This window comes from Mesoplodon bidens (assembly GCF_964165515.1).
Source record: "Mesoplodon bidens genome assembly, contig: HAP1_SCAFFOLD_157, whole genome shotgun sequence".
Taxonomy (NCBI): Eukaryota; Metazoa; Chordata; class Mammalia; order Artiodactyla; family Ziphiidae; genus Mesoplodon; species Mesoplodon bidens.
The window spans coordinates 1-18,492 of record NW_027671774.1 but is presented as its reverse complement, the minus strand read 5'-3'; the positions used below and the strand labels follow the sequence as shown (position 1 = coordinate 18,492).

The window sequence follows — 18,492 nt, the reverse complement described above, 5'->3', positions numbered from 1 at the left end:
CATTTCTGCACATCTCAATACTTTTGTTTTAGTTAAAATAACTTGTTACTGTAGAGAACTTATGTTTTTTAAAAATGCTGGCTTATGGAAAACCTTTGTACAAAACCGATCCTCTTTTTAATGGGCTTGGCATCGTTGTCAAGTGCCTTTTTGATTCCTTTCGACGTGTGCACGTGTGACATTTGCTCTGTAGACCTTTGGTGCATCTTGATTCCTTCTTTTCATGCTTTGTCAAACGTAGTCTTGGCCGCAAAGAAGCCTGTAAGTAATGGAAGGAAATACTCTGCTGGTAAAGAATGTTACCCTCCTGAAGCGCTACCACCTGGAGTGTCTGGTTTCCGGCCATTGTGTCCTGCAGAAAGTGCAAAAAGCAACAGGTAACCTGTTTGCATTCCCTGTCTTTTTCAGTCATTTAGAGTTCTTTATTTTGGAACTTGTATTATGTGGGTGGTCTCTGGTATTTTGTGTAGAGGAAAAAAGGTAACTCACACATGGCTTCTGCCTAATGAGCCCTCTAAGGAAGAAAAATTAAAAGTAATTGGGAGTTTCAAGTTGTTTCTCAGGTGTCACAACAGAGGTAACTCCGTGGGAGTCTTGAGGAGACTAAAATGATCACCAATTGTGCATGTGAGAGAAGTTTGATTAAAGGCAGGTGTAGTTGAGCGAAGCCCTACAGCACAGAAGTAGGAATTTGGATACGTATGAATGGGAAAAAAGACATTTTAGGCATGGGAAATAGTTTAATGCAGAATGGATGAAAAATGTGCATTAGACCTATTCTAAATCAACTGGCTTATTAACTCAGTAAATCAGATTTAGTGAGTCAAACTAGCATTAGCTGATTTCTTATCCAGGGGATAGCTGTTCATAGTAATTTTTGTCACAGAACAGTAAATAAAATGGTTGAATTATAGCTTTAGGCTTGCTAAGTGAAATAGATGGCTCTAGATGATCTTCAGGTGACTTACTTGGTAGTAATCAGGAAATTGGGGATTAACAATTGCTTAAGAAAACAAAGAGAATTGATTTTAAATAGTACTTGAAGTAGTTACTGTGTAAAATATCTGTTCAGTTGCTCATGTTAAATGGATGTTTCTAATCCCCACTGGACAACCGACTACTTTTTTGCAAATGGTAATGTGAATTGCTGTTGCATAAACTATAGTGTTGAATCCCCAGTGTTTGCACTTGAGTTTCACAGCTCTGTGGTTTCCTGTCTTCTTCCTGAGACACTTAATCGCAGGTCCATCCTCCTCACACAGGGGGGTAAATTAGAGAACGATTAATATCACCATTTAAAGAAGAGAGACTGAAATCTCAACCATCCTGAACATAGGAGCTGAAGGGGCCTCTCAGCAGTTCAGAGAGTGATTACCAAGCCAGTAGGCTGAATTCTGTTCTGTTTTCTCCGTAGCAGAGCCCTCCAGGTCCTTGTTTTGAGCTTATTTATTTTTATACACAATTCTGTATGGATACTGTTCATACTACTAAATAGTTGTATTAACTGGGTTTAACTGGTGATGTATTTACATGAAGATCTAACTTCGTTTTGTTGCTATCTTTTTAGGGGCTTTCTATTCATCAAAGCTCGTGATGTATGTAATCAGTTGGTGGTGTGTAGCTATCATATTTATGATATATAGGGCTTGAATTGGGAAAGGTGGATGGTCATTCTTCTTGCTTTTTAAACTGACAGAGCCTTACATGAAGCATTTCCCTCTCTGAAATAAATCCATGTAAAACATGTTTGGTCGCTCTCCCAATGCAACTGTGTATTTGTGTGGATTTAGTGCACACCTGGCAGCCTTGTGGTTATGTCTGTAAACAAGGAAGCCTGTTTTCCAGTCCGCAAATCAGCTGTTACCCAGTGAAACGAACTTGACTGCCATTTCTGACCCCTCACATGGAGCTGTCATACTCAAGAATGTTCACGTTTTCAAGAAACGTTGTTTGCGGGCTATATGTACAAATTCCTGATCTGAAAGCCAATATAAAGCAACATCTCCCAAACCTCTGCTCTCTCACCAAGACCACACACATTCCCTCGCTTATGGCCTCGTGGCAAGCTAATACTGTCAGTATCAGACTCTCCTTCCCAGTGGTCTTGGGAGACTGCATAGTTGCTCTGTGAAAGGCACCACTGCTGAGGTTGAGAGAAGAGCATCTTGGGTGTCAGTCCTGGCCTTGCATTCCCAGAGAGAGGGGTGTGCACCTCGTTCTCCTGTTAGGGTTTTCCTATGCTGCAGGGTTTGCTGCTTGTTGTCAAAATGATGTCCTAGTGACTTGTCTTCTGCGTGGTTTATAATCCCAGCACAGTTCTTTATGATCTGTAGACTTTTATGGGGTTGTGGCCAGGTCAGTTTTTAAATGTTTGGAAATGTCCTATTGAACAACATTGCAGTGGCAGTGAAGCTTGCTGGGAGAATTGTTGCCCTAGTTTTGGCTTAAGGGTGGTGAGAAGATGAAATTTTTGATGGGTCAGTTTTAGTTGTGTATGTGTATGTGATTTATTTTTTTAAATTCTAATGTCTATTATTCACAGCTTAGATATGTTGACTTCCTGATTATTCATCAGTCCCTTTACTGATGTATTTTCCTCTGAAAAACTACATTTTCTTCCAGACTGTTTTTGTCTGATGGTGAAGAATAAATTTTTCATTTGCAGTATAAAGTTGATCTGAGAAAAAATGTTTACCTTGGATCTTCACTTGGCTTCTGTGAAAGAAACTTAATAAAATAATATGGGCAATTCCCATTACTAATCCTAACCACGTACAACAGAGGTCTGTACAGTAACATAGCAAAAATAAGTTCCTGTACTTTTACTTAGTCATTGCCTGTTTTACACTAAAGAGCAGTGAGAGACATTTATAAAGAATGATACCTCAGATCACTTTTGTTAAATGTCCTCTAATATTTGGATATTTGGTATCTGGCTTGTGTTGTCTTTTATACAATCTTGTCTTCTTTCTTTGCACTTTAGTTTAACAACTCTGTGGTTTCCTATCTTCTTCTTGTGACACTCAGGTCCATCAGAATTTCCTGTGACTGTGACAGTAGGGAGTCCTTCCTCCTCAGAAATCGAAGAGGTCGATGATTCCTCAGAACGTGTTCAGGAGGAGCCAGAGAAAATCCGTTTGAAACAAGAAGCATTGCAGGTACAAAGTTATCACTTTAAAGCTCTAGAGAAGATTATTTTTCAAACGGAAGGCTGATTGCAACACAGCACAGCTTGTGTGAGGGTTCTGTTTTCTCCTCCCATCTGCGTTGTATCCCCTTGAATGGTTCCTTAAGCTTAGACCAAGGTGAATGGTGGACATTTGAACTCTAAGAAACTAAAATCAAAACATGTCGTTAGTAATATATTTTTCTTTGCTTAGAAGCTTAGTATTTTAGATTTAGGGAGAAGCTTAGTGATCATAAGATAAGGAAATTGAGTTCTGAATGAATACAGTCAGCTGATTCAGTGCTCTTGTTTTACAGATGAGAAAATAGACAGTTCTAGTTGAACTCTTTTATAAGAGGAAAATATGGCCTCATTTTAAATAAAAGTAAAGTTGAAAAAAGTTTTGATGTTGATATTCTCCTTTCCTAAAATCAAAAATATCAAGAAGCTACATTCTATTGCCAAATAAACCTGACCTCTAATGTCATTCCATACTTTTGTTTGTATGGACAGAAAAGAAAAATTGATTTTTATAAGAAATTTTTGCACCTCAAAATTAATATATTTATTTTATTTCAACTTTAATGCAGAGCTGAACATTTCTAGTAAATAAAGGAACACCATTTGGGGGGGACCTTGTCTTTGTGCTACAAAGTCCATGTTTAATTTTTTAAAATTATTTAATATGATTTTCTCTTCGTATGAAACATGACACTTGACAGGTTTCAGAACTAATTATCCCATTATTGTAGGACTACGGGAACTACTCTTTGATTTTCAAAAGAGAAAGTTAGATTTTTATTTTTTAATTAAAATTAATGATAATATAGAGAAATTTTAAGAAAATAACTTAGAAAATTATGAAATGTTAGAGTAGGAGAAATCTATAGTTCATGTAGAGTTACTCCCTTTCGTTTTATAAATGCGCACCTACAATTTGTAGAACGTAAGTGGTTTATTAGTAAATGGCAGAGTATGACTAGACCCTAGAGCATCTAACCCGCATTCCTTGTTATTTTAGATGTGGTGTATTCATTTCCTTCACGAATAGACCATGAGATTGTATTTGTAAAAGCAGTAATAGACAGTGGGGAAGTCCAAGAAGTTTAAACACTGGGACCACAGAATAGCAGATTCAGAATGCACTGAGAACCCTTTTAGCTCTTCTCTGTTTTGACAAGACACTACAATGATGGTATCAAAGTGTTTAAGTATATATGCACACAACTATCAAGAGATTTCAACATAGTTTTGAAAGAAGACAGGTGGAAGAGTGTGAAACTGAAGCAGTAGAACAGAGGAAAAGCATCACCTAGAATATGCACAGGGACCACGTGCAACTGAGGAGGATTCTGACCCCACCTGAAAAAGTAGCCCCATGCTCAGGTGCGCATGTAGGAGAGAGGGTGGAGTTAGTTAAAAGTGTGACCAATAGGGGAGCTCATTGAAGGGATGTGTTTGGAGGAGTGGACTCCCTGCCCCGCCCTAACCCTCCTGAAATGAGATGATTTCATTTTGAAGACAGTGAAACTGGCGAGAACTGGGGCAGCTACTGTGAGTTTTTACACCCTAGAAAACTGTTTTTGGGGGAGATCCTGTTACAGTTACTCCCCGCTTCTTCCTGCATAAGAAGCCAATCAATCGTTGACTTCAGGGAGCTTTCTGTGCTCATTCTTAAATAGAAAATAAGTGTCATTTGCCTGTTAGTTGAGTAAAGCTTACAACATGAGAGAGGGGGAAAGAGTGCAAACATATCCTAGTAGGACCAGGGACAATTTAGGGCACAGAATAATTTAAGAAAAAACCCTAATTAGCATCCTGAGAGAGGTTTAAAAAGAGCTAGCAACTATAAAATAAGACTAGGGTATTAATGAAAAGGAGAATGGTCAGAAAGCAAGAGAGGTCTCCTGGAAATGAAAATATGGTTGCTGAAATAAATTCAGTAGGAATTTAAAAAATTTCTCAGTATATAAAAAAGAAAGACACAATGGAAAATGTGATAGAAATATGTTAGAGAGGCTGCATCTGGGAGATCCCACATGTTACTATTAGAAAGTCCAGACCCAGAAAAAAAATGGAGGGAAGCTGTCAAAGGGCAACAAAATTCCCCACAGCTGAAAGTAGACATCAGGCCTCAGATTGAAAATAGTTATGCAAGATGAGTAAGAATAGACTCATACCTAGGCACCCTTCATTGTGAAACTTTCAAATACTGAAAAAATAAATTAAAATAGAATAAAATACTGAGAGGATACATCCATTCCAGAGAGAAAAATACTGGTCACCTAAAAAAAAAGGTTAAAATCTGACTTTATCATACTTGTCATGAGCACCATGGATCCTGGAAGGCATTAGAAAGATACCTCCAAAGTTTTTCAGGCACATAATTTTCACCCTAGGGGTTTGTATCCAGCCAAACTATCAGTCATACGTGGGGGCTGAAGAAGATATTTTGTACCCAAAGAAATTTGAAAAATTGACCTCCTGTGCTACACCTTAAGCTATTTATAGACATAATCCAGCAAAATGAGGCAATAAACCAAGAAGGAAGGTAATAGGGGATTCAGTGCAGATTGCAGCTAGTCTATAGTGGAGAGGCTTCTATTGATTGTGTGATTGAGAGCTTAGAAACACCTTGAGGCATATCGTACTTACTAGGTGTTAGGCACTGTTGGAAGGGAGGAGGGAGAGGAAGAGGAGAAGGAACTTGAACTCCAGAGGAGAAAAGGCTATACGGACATAAAGCTGAAGCACACTGAACTATGGTTGATTTTTAACCTACTATTGGTGAGGAAGGGAAGAATCCACTTCAACTTGACACTATAGATGTCCCCCTTTTCAGTGACACACAGGGGTAATGACCACCTATCTAATTGGTTGTCCAAACCGGAACTTGTCCAAACTCCTTACACTTCAATAGTGTAAGGAGGCATTCTAATGCTGTAACATCAGGACAACAGGTATAAACTGGAACAGCCCAAGGCGGCTTGGGGTATGTGGTCACCCTGCACAAGGGCAGTGACACTGGCACAGTATGGAACGAGGTATAGTCTATACACAGAGACACAGTACATCTGCAGTGGGCAATATTAATTTCATTGTAATAATGGCAATACTGTCTTGGTTTGCAGCTTTTATTGCCAACTTGCATGTAATCACAAATAACTAAAGTAAACTATACTTAGTATGTATTAGTATTAACTTGGTATGTACTGAAATGTATTGTGTACTAGTATGTACTTAGCATATATTAGGCTCTAAGTGTTTTTGCATATATTAACTCATTTAATCCTCTGAATAGCCTTATGAGGTTGGTGCTAATATCATTCCCACTTTTGAGAGCAGGAAGCTAAGTCAGGGAAGGAACTTGCCCAGGCTGTACCTAATTTAAGGTTGGATCGAGGCTTTGAGTTTAGGCTCTCTGCCTGTTCTCTTAAACCTTACTCCGTACTGACTCTCAAGTAACAGAAGACTTAACTGCACATAGAACAGAATATAAATTTCAACTTTGACAACGTAACAGCTGGGTTTGGAAGGTAGACAGGAGGTAGAAAAAGGGAAGATGGTAAGAATGTCCTCATTTTACAAAGCGTGACATTGAGAGAGCTTCTAGTTGATCAACAATGTAGGTTTTTAAGTATATGACTACAAGTCAAAGAGATCATGAGCAGTGGAATAACTCATGATGACATAACTTTACTGAGCAGTGTGGACATAGGAAAGAGTGTAGAGGAACTAAACCCTTACTTATTAGTAAGTTAGAAAGTGAACTGATAACGCCTCCAATTTAGTGAGAAAATAGTCATGTAAGAGTATTACTTGGACATGGAGAAGAATTCAAAATAACAATAGTTGGACCTCCCTGATGGCGCAGTGGTTAAGAAACTGCCTGCCAAGGCAGGGGACACGGGTTCGAGCCCTGGTCCGGGAAGATCCCACATGCCACGGAGCAGCGAAGCCCGTGCACCAGAACTACGGAGCCTGTGCTCTAGAGCCCGTGAGCCACAACTACTGAGCCCACGTGCCACAACTACTGAAGCCTGCGCGCCTAGATCCTGTGCTTCATAACAAGAGAAGCCACCGCAATGAAGAGTAGCCCCCACTCGCCGCAACTAGAGAAAACCTGCACGCAGCAACGAAGACCCAATACAGCCAAAAGTAAATAATAATAATAAAAAATAACAATATTTGATGTAAACCTCATAAAAAAGGAAATCCATACAGCCAGTAAACACAGAAAAGTGTACGACTTCATGAAGTAATAAGTGAAAAGTGAGTCAAAACCAAGGAAACTACATGTCAATCAGATTGACAAATACATAAATAAAAAGTCTGGTAGTATCAGGTATTGTAGACCTGAAGTACTATGGGAATCTTCTACCCTGTTTATACTGGAGTATAAATCGACACAACTACTTTGGAAAGCATTTAGCACTCTCCATCAACTGAAGGTATATAAATAGCCTGTGAGCCAGCAGCCCTCACCCCCGCCCTGTGTAAATGCACCAGAATAACGGGTACAGCAGGATTCCTGTCCATGATTTGCATTAGCACAAACTGAAAACAAACCAAATGTCCATTAAGAGTCAAAAATTAAATAAATGATGTGTATTTGTACAGTGGGAAAACTATCCAGCAATAAAATTGAATGAACTAGAGCTACAGGCAGCAATGTGGATGAATTTTTTAAACCAACGTTGAGAGAAAGAAATAAGATAGAAAAGACTTCATATACTATGATCCTGTACATAAAGTTAGATGTTGACACAACTAAACTCTTTTGTTAGGGATGCATGCAGGTTAAAGGAAATGACTGTCAAGAAATGAGGTTGGTGTTTAACCGGGAAGAGGGAAGGAGCTTGTGATGAGAAAAGGATATGGGGGGTTTTTGCGATGCTGACAAGTATCAATACTTTCAGCTTCGAGTAGTGCTTATGTAAGTATTCTCTTTTTCTTTGTCACATTGACAGTTTTGTTCTGTGCACTTCTCAGTACACATATCGTATTTTACAATTAAAAACTGCATAAAGAATCGGTCGCTTCTTGAGTGCTGGATGTGGGAGTGGGATGAGACCGTTTCATTTGAAGCCCTTCACTACTGTTTGCATTCGCATGTTCATTCATTCAGCATTAATTGCACATATTCTATGTACCAAGCACTCTTCTAATTTTATATGTGTTTTAACTCATGTAATTCTCACAAGAGCTCTGTAATATGGGAGCTTATCTCCATTTTATAGATGAGGAAGTTGAGGCCTAGAGTTATACAACTTGTCCAAGGTTATGTAGCTAATGGGTAGTGCCAGGCCCATTTGCCTCAGAGAATCTGAATATTTACAATATAATCTAAAAGAGAAATTTAATGACTAATTATAAGCAAAAAAATTGCACATTAAAGAAGATGACAAGTTTTCATCTATCCAGTTAGAGAAAAACACACAGTCTTTCACACACGTACATCTTATATGTACGTGTGTGGCAGGGATTTTCCTTATTAAGCAATTATTTATTGACCGTCTACGTTGTGCTAGGCACAGGTGCTGGGGATAAACACTTAATAAAATACACCCCCTATCTTCAAATAACTTGCACTCTAAGTGAGGAAGTAAGCCAACAGTTACAGTAGAGGTTATATACCAAGTGATACATCGCTGATGGCAGTGTAAAATCTCAGAAATCTTTTGGAAAGAAGTCTGGAGATAGGTACCTCAGAGCCTTAAAAATGTTCATTTGCTTTGATCTCAAACTCATTTTTATGGATTTATTGTAAGAATGTTATTCTCAATATGGAAAAAAGCCTTCATGCATAAAAACGGTTATTTTGTCTGATAATACTGAAAAGTTGGAAAGAATTTAAATCTGTAAAATGGTTAAGCAGTAAACCCACTCAGTGGAATATTTTGTAGCCCACACAAAAAAATCAAGGTTATGAATCCCCTGATTATATGAGAAATGATTGATTACAATGTTAAATGGAGAAAAGTTGAACATAAAATTTGATATCCAATATGATGGGAGCTTTGCCCCAGAAAAATCACCCTAGCTGGTGTACAGAAGGGTGGAATGGAGAGCAGATGGAAGGAAGGAAAATTATTCCAAAGCCTTATCATTAGTCTTACTTAAGTAATAGAATATCAAGCAATTTTACTTTCTAACTTTTTTGGTTCCATATTTCCATGTAAGGGACATGAATTCTGAATATTTTGTAGGAGGAGGGTACACTTTTTCACAAAAATTGAACACTGTGTTCTAATTCCCTCCATTAGAGGGAGAAACTGTTGCATGTAATTGCACTTTGATGTGCTATTTAGAACCAGTCAGGAATTTTAGTCTACTTTCCTCTGACCGTGCTGAGGGTTTTTTGTTTTTTTGTTTATTTGTTTAGAATTTCTTTGAAATCAGTTTTAGAAGATTGACTAAACCATTATATTAAAAGTAGAGGAATTTTGCAATTTTTTCCCCTTTTTCCCCATTGAAAACTTGACTGGCTTTAGTAATGAAACATTAAAGAATTTGAAGTTCTTAGACTGTCAATTTTTTAAACATGTTCTGAATATAAAAATATATGTTCATTGAGCAAATGTTTGAAAACAATGAATAACTTCTTGAAGGAAATAAAAGCCACCTCTGCATGTACACACACCTAATCTGTTCTTTTGTCTTAAAAAAGTATCAGAAATATTTTGCCATGTCACTAACTACTCTTCTACATCAGAGAATTTGATTAAGCTTATGCATCATCTCCCAGGAAAAACGCACAGATATATTTTGAATGTAGCACTCCTGAAGCCCATTCATGAACTCTGGTTGAGACCTCTTGTCATTCTTAGTGGCTTCATAGAGCATTCCTTCAGACGATGAGCTCTTTTTATTTAAACCAGTCCCAATTCGGAGGCTCTTAGCTTTCTTCTAGGGTTTGGATATCAACAATCTTATGACATCATGTTGGTAGATAAATCTTTGCCCACATCTTTGATTTCCTTAGGGTAAACTCCTGATGTAGGATTGTTGTTAGGTACCAAAAGCTACTCTCCAGAAAGTGATACCAGCTCCTCTCCCAATGATGGCAGGTAATAGAGTTCCTCATTCTTTAAGTGATTGTTCAAAGCAGTTAACATGTATAAATATACCTTACTGTTTTCATAAGTATAGGTATTATGATTGTTTATCACTGCGTAAGAAACCACCCCAAAACAGTGGCCTAAAACAATGACAATCATTTATTTTGTTCACGAACCTGGAGGTTGAGTAGAATATTAATTCTTTTACTACACTCTTACTGACTGAAAACAATACCTATTTGACTAGCTCAGAGTTCTGTAGGTCAGAAGTCCAGGCACAGCGTGACTGGGCTTCCTGCTCAGATACACACGGGAACATGTGGGTTCCCTCCTGAGAGTGTTAAAGCACGTGAAATTTAAGTGTAAGATATTGAGCCCCAAACGTTGGATGTTCACCATAGTTTGTGTGGGCCACAGAGCTGAAATCAAGATGTCAGTCTGGCTGTGTTAGCGTCCAGAGGCTCTGGGAAAGAATGCCTACAGGCTTCTTCCGGCTTGTTGGCATAATTCAGATTCTGGAGTTGCAGGACAGAGGTCCCCATTTCCTTGCTGGCTGTCAGTCGGGGGAGAGTTTCAGCTCCTAGAGGCCTCTCGCTTGCCTTCTCTGCCGCAGCATTGGACTTCTTCAGAGCCAGCAATGGAGAGTCTCCCTCTTGTCCCTTTTGTACTTCAATTCAGGAAGAGTTCAGGTCCTTTTCGTGGGGTGCCTGAGTAGGCCACATCCACCTAAAGTAATCTCCCTATCTTAAAAGATCAACTGATTTTGAACCTTAATTCCATGTGCAAAATCCCTTCACTACAGCACCTACATTTAGAGTTTGATTGGATAAGTGGAAGGTTTGTGTACTTCAGTAAGTGGTCATCTTGGAGGCTCTGTCAGAATTCTGCCTATTGCAAGCAGTGTCCCCACTTCAAGGACCGAAGTGTCTTAGCTCCTAAAACTCCTAAGATAGTTTATCAGTGTTCATTTTATTTCAGTGACCTTGGTGAAGGGAAGACTACCACCTCCGTGAGCAGGAATGGCAGCCAGCTTCCTGAGTCCACAGTGTGGCTCTGCTACTTAGTGGTGTGACCTTGGCTGTGCTGCTCTACTTACTCTACTTCTCTGCCTCTGTTTCCCTCATCTGTAAAATAACATGGAGTTAGTGATCGTTCTTTCCTCGTAGGGTTTTTTGTTTTATAAATTTATTTTTGGCCGCGTTGGGTCTTCGTTGCTGCTCGCCAGCTTTCTCCAGTTGCGTCGAGCGGGGGGCTACTCTTCGTTGCGGTGCGGTGGCTTCTCTTATTGCGGAGCACAGGCTCTAGGCGCGCAGGCTTCAGGAGTTGTGGCACGTGGGTTCTAGAGCGTAGGCTCGGTAGTCGTGACGCACAGGCTTAGTTGCTCTGCGGCATGTGGGTTCTTCCTGGACTAGGGCTCGAACCCGTGTCCCCTGCACTGGCAGGCGGATTCTTAACCACTGTGCCAGTAGGGAAGCCCCCTCTTAGGGTTTTGATGATTCGATTATTTAATACCCAGGGAACTCCAGGAACAGTGCTTGACTGTAAATTGCTTTAAAAGTGATTACTTTTTTAAAACATGCTTTTGAATCTGCAATTATGCAATTCAGGTATGCTAAGCAGGTTCGTTAATAGGACTTCCTGCTATAAAGAGACCCACAAATAAAAATAGAATTTTTCTTTCTTGGTCGTAACTTCTTATTTCTGACTTACTATGTTATATGCATATGCCTTTTATGGTGGCCTGCCACAAATTTATGTTGGAAAGAGTGGAATTTAAATAAATCTTTGCAAATTGGATAGATTTTGATCATTCATTTCACTGGCATGGTATAATATGACCAGTAGCAGACTAAAATCTGAGTTCACTTCTGGCTCTGCCCATAAATCCTGATGAGACCAATAGCTGGAAAGGCTTTTGGATATTATACTATGAATTAGTTATAATATTGACTCTGTTTGTTTAGGAAACCCTGGAGGAAGGCCTAAAGCAGTTAGAGGAGGAAAGAGTAATAAGACTGAAGGCTGGGGCTTCCCTGGTGGCGCAGTGGTTGAGAGTCCGCCTGCCGATGCAGGGGACACGGGTTCGCGCCCCGGTCCCGGAGGATCCCGCGTGCCACGGAGCGGCTGGGCCCGCGGGCCATGGCCGCGGAGCCTGTGTGTCCGGAGCCTGTGCTCCGCAACGGGAGAGGCCACAGCGGTGAGAGGCCCGCGTACAGCAAAAAAAAAAAAAAAAAGACTGAAGGCTGATAGACGAGTCAGTGAGGTAAACACGTTTCATCTGCTTTTGAGAGTGTTTTGGTTTTATTTTGATTTGATTTTAAGCCATATACACATATTTTGTAAGCTTTAAAACTGTAATATGTTGCAAATCGGTGGTATCATATGGACTTTTGCATTTACTGGTATTTAGTGATCATATGATCTATATTCCAGAAAGCATGTTTTTAAAGATGTGAAAATCTGGTTTTGTGTATGTGTGTGTGTGTGTGTGCTTTTATATGACATTAGCTTATTTCCTGTTCATGATTCTTTGATGCAAGAAGGCACTTTCTGTGCATGTATTGTATATACAGTAACATAAAAGACATGATGAGACTCTCCTGGCAATGAATTAGGAAAGTGAATCATTTAAATAAATTTAAGATATTGGAAAACTTCTAAGAATGCAATGAAAGATAAAAATATATACTATGAGAATTACATTAGGTAATGTGCATGAAAGCAGGGCATAATCTAAAAAGTTCTATCTAAATATAATTTATCACAGGGTGAGTGTAGGGAGGAATTTTTAAAAGTGCATCCAGTGGATTGGCAGACACTCATTCAATAAATGTTGAGTACCTGCTCATGTAAGGCAAAAGGGGCATCATGAACATTAACGGCCTTTCTGAGAAATACGAGAGTTGAGCTTACAGGGGGTTTTAAGTGCGTAGATGCTGAGCGGAAGGGGAAGAGTGCACGGGGGTGAATATGTTCAAGAAGCCAAAGAAAATATTGGTGATCGTACATTTAATAAATTGGGTTGGGTATGATTTAGGACTTTTAAACGTAAGCATTAGATATTTTACTCACTAAAGTTAATTCTTAACATTCATCAGAGTTGTAATATGTTTTGTTCAAATCAGATTCTATAATTCACTTTCTAATTTAAGGGAAACTTAAAGCAGGTCATTTTCTAATGTGGAATGAGGCTCCATTATGAATTGAACCAGTTAGAAATGTGATCTTTTGTGAAAGATCATTAATAAAACGGTAACTTGGGTTTATTTATATACCACCTAAGTGTTATATAGGAAACTTTGTTGGGTGCCTGTGGGCTTTGGTTATTATGTGATATGGTCTCTGTCTTTACTGGCGGAGGGTTACATTAATTATAAAATAATTACATTTTGAGTGTTTTAGTTTTGTTCCTTGAAACTAGGCAAGACTACTTTTTCTTTGTTTGTTGTTTTTTGGGGTTTTTTTTGCGGTATGTGAGCCTCTTACTGTTGTGGCCTCTCCCGTTGCGGAGCACAGACTCCAGACGCACAGGCTCAGCGGCCATGGCTCACGGGCCCAGCCGCTACGCAGCATGTGGGATCTTCCCAGAGTGGGGCACGAACCCGTGTCCCCTGCATCGGCAGGCGACTCGCAACCACTGCGCCACCAGGGAAGCCCAAGGCAAGACTACTTTTGATGACAATGAGAAAAAATCATGTCAGACGTTTTCAGTCTTCTTGTATAGCTGGAACATGAAAATGCCCAGTTAAGAAACACAACTTTCTCTTTGTCTGAAGCCCTTCATGCCCACTCATTGACAAGCATGATCCTGGATGATGAAGGTGTTTGGGGCAGCACTGAGAATTCTTTTCAGAAGTTCCATGCTTTCCTGGTTCTCCTTAAAGATGCTGGGTTAGTTCATTTCTCTTCATGGCATTCTTCTCTTTGCGACTCTAATGGTAGTTTGCTGAGGAACTGGAGCAATTTTCATCACTTACGTGGCTATATTTAGCCAAATTTAGTGTAATTATAGGTAATATAGTTGACATTTTAAAATGAGGAATTAAATTTTTTAAGAAATGCAAATAGGGAAGCCTGCTTTGGTAGAGTGGGGAGCCCATTATAAAAGAGTAACCTGTAGACAGAGTAATTAGTAGGTATAGTTGTTTTGTAAAGACTAAATTAAAGGCAGTTTTCATTGAAAATAGTCGGGAATGCATAAGAATTTTCCTATCTTTCACTTCTTTTGCTTGTTTGATAAGTTTGAATTAAAGTTATCTTTGCCTTAGACATAAAAATGATTATTAATCTGCAGGGGAGATATAGGTCAGTGGTTCTCAACCGGGAGCAATTTTGCTGAAAGAGGGAAGTGGAGATTGATAGTTGATGGAGTGGTGTTTTGTCAGTGAATGAATTGGTGTTGGTGTTGGGAAGGAAGGAACAAACACATTCTTGGAAACTGGAGGAAAGGTGGTAAAGAAGTGTAGGAATGGAGGTGTGACAGGCAGTGGACAGGGTGCATGGAACATATTGAAGCTTCTAGTGAGACAGTGGGATGTCTCCTAGAGGATGAATCTGGAAATGGCTGAGGATTTGGGGGAGAGAGAGGCTTGTAGTCTGGAGTAGGATGTTAGCTTTTAAGATTTTAGAAGTAGGGCTTCCCTGGTGGCGGGGTGGTTGAGAGTCCGCCTGCCGATGCAGGGGCTATGGTTTGTGCCCAGGTCTGGGAGGATCCCGCATGGCGCGGAGCGGCTGGGCCCGTGACCATAGCCGCTGAGCCTGCGCATCCGGAGCCTGTGCTCCGCAATGGGAGAGGCCACAGGAGTGAGAGGCCCGTGTACCGCAAAAAAAAAAAAAAAAAAAAAAAAAAAAAAAGATTTTAGAAGTATTTCATGATTGTAAGTCTGGGGAAATCTAAACTGCTCTTCTGTGATTATAATAACCTTTGTCTTTTCTCCTTTCCTCCTCTCGTCTAGCCTTGGGCAGTTGGCCACAATGGCTGGTATAGATCAGTCAGATTTTCATTTACTAGGTCGTCCCCAGATGAATTCTCCTGTTAGTAGTCCACCTAAAGAAGAAAAGAAGGCACTTGAAGAAGGAAAATCAGAATCAAAACAGGGTGCCCCATAACAAATGCAAAATAGCCAAGTAAATGGACAGAACAGCACTTAATGATTCTAAGAGTGATTAGCAAAAAGGAAATGACCAAGTCAGCAAGAAAACAATAACGATCAGTCTCTAATAGTTCACATGCCCGGGAGCTAGAAGACTCTGGAATCCTTTCGAAATCTGAGATTAGTAAATGTGGGCCCATTTCATGATACTGTACTTTTGTAAATAAGGAGACTGGAAGTTCTTGAGAAAATTTATGAGTTAAAGCAAACTATCCTTAATGAAGAAAGAAGACATTAGAGAAAATATATCCAGATTTTAAATTGTATAAATGTCTATTCTGTTCATATTTTATCTAGGTTTCTATTTGTATGCAGTCAGCTTACAATGAAGGAACACTAATGAAGGTACACATACTGATATAATTTTTAAAATAAGTAGTCCAGACATAGCTAATAGGTAACATATTAGAGTGAATCACCTGGTTATGGGAATGGGAGGGGAAAACCTGTCAGCTTTTCCTCTAGCCTCACTTGGAGCCCCCATCAGCCAATCTCAGAGCGGTCTTGGGAACTGACAGCTTGAGAACACAGTCTGGTCACAAACTATATACGGTTTACATGTGCCTGGAGGATAGAAAAGACATTAATTACCTTACAGAATAGGGTTTTATTTTTAGTGAGGGAAAGGAAATGGGTAATAACTACCCCAATCACCAAAGTCTGAAAACGTAGCGGACATAGCCTTGGATATAGCTAGGTTAAGCTGAGAATCACTTGGCAAGATATAATTACAAAAAAAAACTGGCTCTGAAATCTTCTGATTAATCAATTGACTGTGTTAATAATAAGATTACAGAGTAACATTGAAGTTTTGAACTCTACTTTTTAATGGTTGGCTTTGTTCATCACTGAATTTTTGTCTTGTCTTTTGTCTTCCCCTCCACTTTCCGAAAATTACAGGTGATGCTAGGATTCCTTTGCCTCTCGACTCCTTCCGTGTCCCAGCGTCTACTCAGGAGGCCTTAGAAACTTCCAAAGACAACCTGGGGGTCCCAGTCACAGAGCAGCGGCAGGAGTCTTTTGAAGATTTCATTGCTAGAACATATTCTCCTTCAGCAGACGTCATTTCTGGAACTGGAAGTCAAAGAAAAGAAGAGGAATTATCTAGAAATAGCAGGTCTTCTTCAGAGAAAATGAGCAAAGCAGGTGAATAGACCAAAAACTACTCTGCTAAGAAACAACCTGGGAAGGACCTGCATTCCTGCTCTGACTCACCTGTAAAGCAGAAAAGCAAAGGAATTGGGCAAAATAATTCTTTGGTTAATAAACCAATTAAAAGTGAGTCTTCGAGAAAACACATTTCTGTTAAGAAAGAGAGTAGAATAGTGACTGTGTCATCAAAGACAACTAAAAGTAAACTCAGTGTACTAGAACAGTCTGAAAGTGATACTCTTGGATCTGATTGTGAATTTCAAGAAAGCATCCATACTCTATCACACCTAACGTAGGTCTAAATCTTTTAAAATTATGTTTTTGCCTTCAAATTTTCATAAATTACTTATGTTATTATTATAGCATATGGTGTTTTCAGTTACTTGACTGGAAGCCATTAGAGAAAGATTTTTTTATCTATACTTTTTTATTATAATGAAAGTTTGGGTGTACTTTTCCTTGTAACACTTTGCACCATTCATTCAGCTAGTGTTTACTGAGGGCTTCATATGTACAGTACTTTTCTGGGTGCTGTTGCTTTCAGCAGTGAACAAAATAAAGCCTTTACTCTCCTGGAACTAGCACTCTGTGGTGGCAGAAAACATAAACAACAAAGCAGGCTAAGGGTTAAAAAGAGATGGGAATAATAAATGGAATAGTTTTACCATTTGGTTAAACATCAAACTATTATAAATCACACGGCCAGAAGCCATTGACATATTTTAATTCATAATAACCAGAGAGCCTCAAACATTTACCAAGGCACTTAACCATGTTTATGGATTACAGCAATGCTCTGAGGTAGGGAACTCTTACCATCCCCATTTTATAGATGAACAGTCTGAGGAGACATTATGTGAGTTGCCCAGAATTACACAGCTATAAGTAAGTGGGAAGTTGCAATGTGACCCGAACCCATGCTCTTTTTTTTTTTTAATGTATGGACTTTATTATCTTTCATTTGTTTCTGATTTATGTGAATTTTTTCTTTAAAGATTTTTTATGCTGTCAACCATTTTTAAAGTGTTTATTGCATTTGTTACAGTATTGCTTCTGTTTTATATTTTGGTTTTTTGGCCTCAAGGCATGTGGGATCTTAGCTCCCCGACCAGGGATTGAACCCTCACCCCCTCCATTGGAAGGCAAAGTCTTAACCACTGGACCACCAGGGAAGTTCCCCTTATGTGACTATTTTTCTGGCAATTTTTTTAAATTTTATTTTTTATTGACATACACTTGAATTACAGTGTTGTGTTAATTACTGCTGTACAGGAAAGTGACTCAGTTACACATTTATGTACATTCTTTTTCATATTCTTTTCCATTACGGTTTATCACAGGATATAGGATATAGTTCCCTGTGCTCTACAGTAGGAACTTTTTGGGTTTTTTTTAAATACATGCACTTTTTAAAAATAAATGCATGTATGTATTTATTTTTGGCTGTGTTTGGCCTTTGTTGCTGCACTCGGGCTTCCTCTAGTTGAGGTGCACATGCTTCTCATTGTGGTGGCTTCTCTTGTTGCAGAGCACGGGCTCTAGGTGCCTGGACTTCAGTAGTTGTGACATCCGGCTTAGTTGCTCTCTGGCATGTGGGATCTTCCCGGACCAGGGCTTGAACCCATGTCCCCTGCATTGGCAGGCGTATTCTTAACCACTGCGCCACCAGGGAAGTCCCACGTAGGACCTTTTTGTTTATCCATCCTGTATATACACCAGTTTGCATCTGCTAATCCCAAACTCCCAATCCAACCCTCTCCCACCCCCTCCTCCTTGGCAACCGCTAGTCTATTCTCTATGTCCCTGTTTATGTTTCTGTTCACACATAGGCTGTAACCAGGCTCTTAATTACTTTGTTATCCTGTTCCCTTGTTAAGAAGGGTTTAAGGAAGGCACAGAGAGAAGCCAGTGACCACTAGAAGTGCAAAAACAGTGGGGCTGTCAGAAAGCACACCTGTCT

At 39.4% G+C, this 18,492-nt stretch overlaps 1 pseudogene across 1 annotated transcript in view; it reads left to right on the top strand.

Annotated features, from left to right (window-relative positions):
• Positions 1 to 18,292, top strand: part of LOC308611089 (centrosomal protein of 78 kDa-like) — a 727,725-nt pseudogene extending 709,433 nt beyond the window's left edge. Inside the window, exons 11-17 of the transcript in view lie at positions 250 to 377; positions 1,568 to 1,617; positions 3,028 to 3,158; positions 12,192 to 12,263; positions 13,952 to 14,118; positions 15,183 to 15,354; positions 16,265 to 18,292. The product of the transcript in view is annotated as a centrosomal protein of 78 kDa-like (transcript). The remainder of the gene's footprint in view (positions 1 to 249; positions 378 to 1,567; positions 1,618 to 3,027; positions 3,159 to 12,191; positions 12,264 to 13,951; positions 14,119 to 15,182; positions 15,355 to 16,264) is intronic.
• The last annotated feature ends 200 nt before the right edge of the window (positions 18,293 to 18,492 follow it).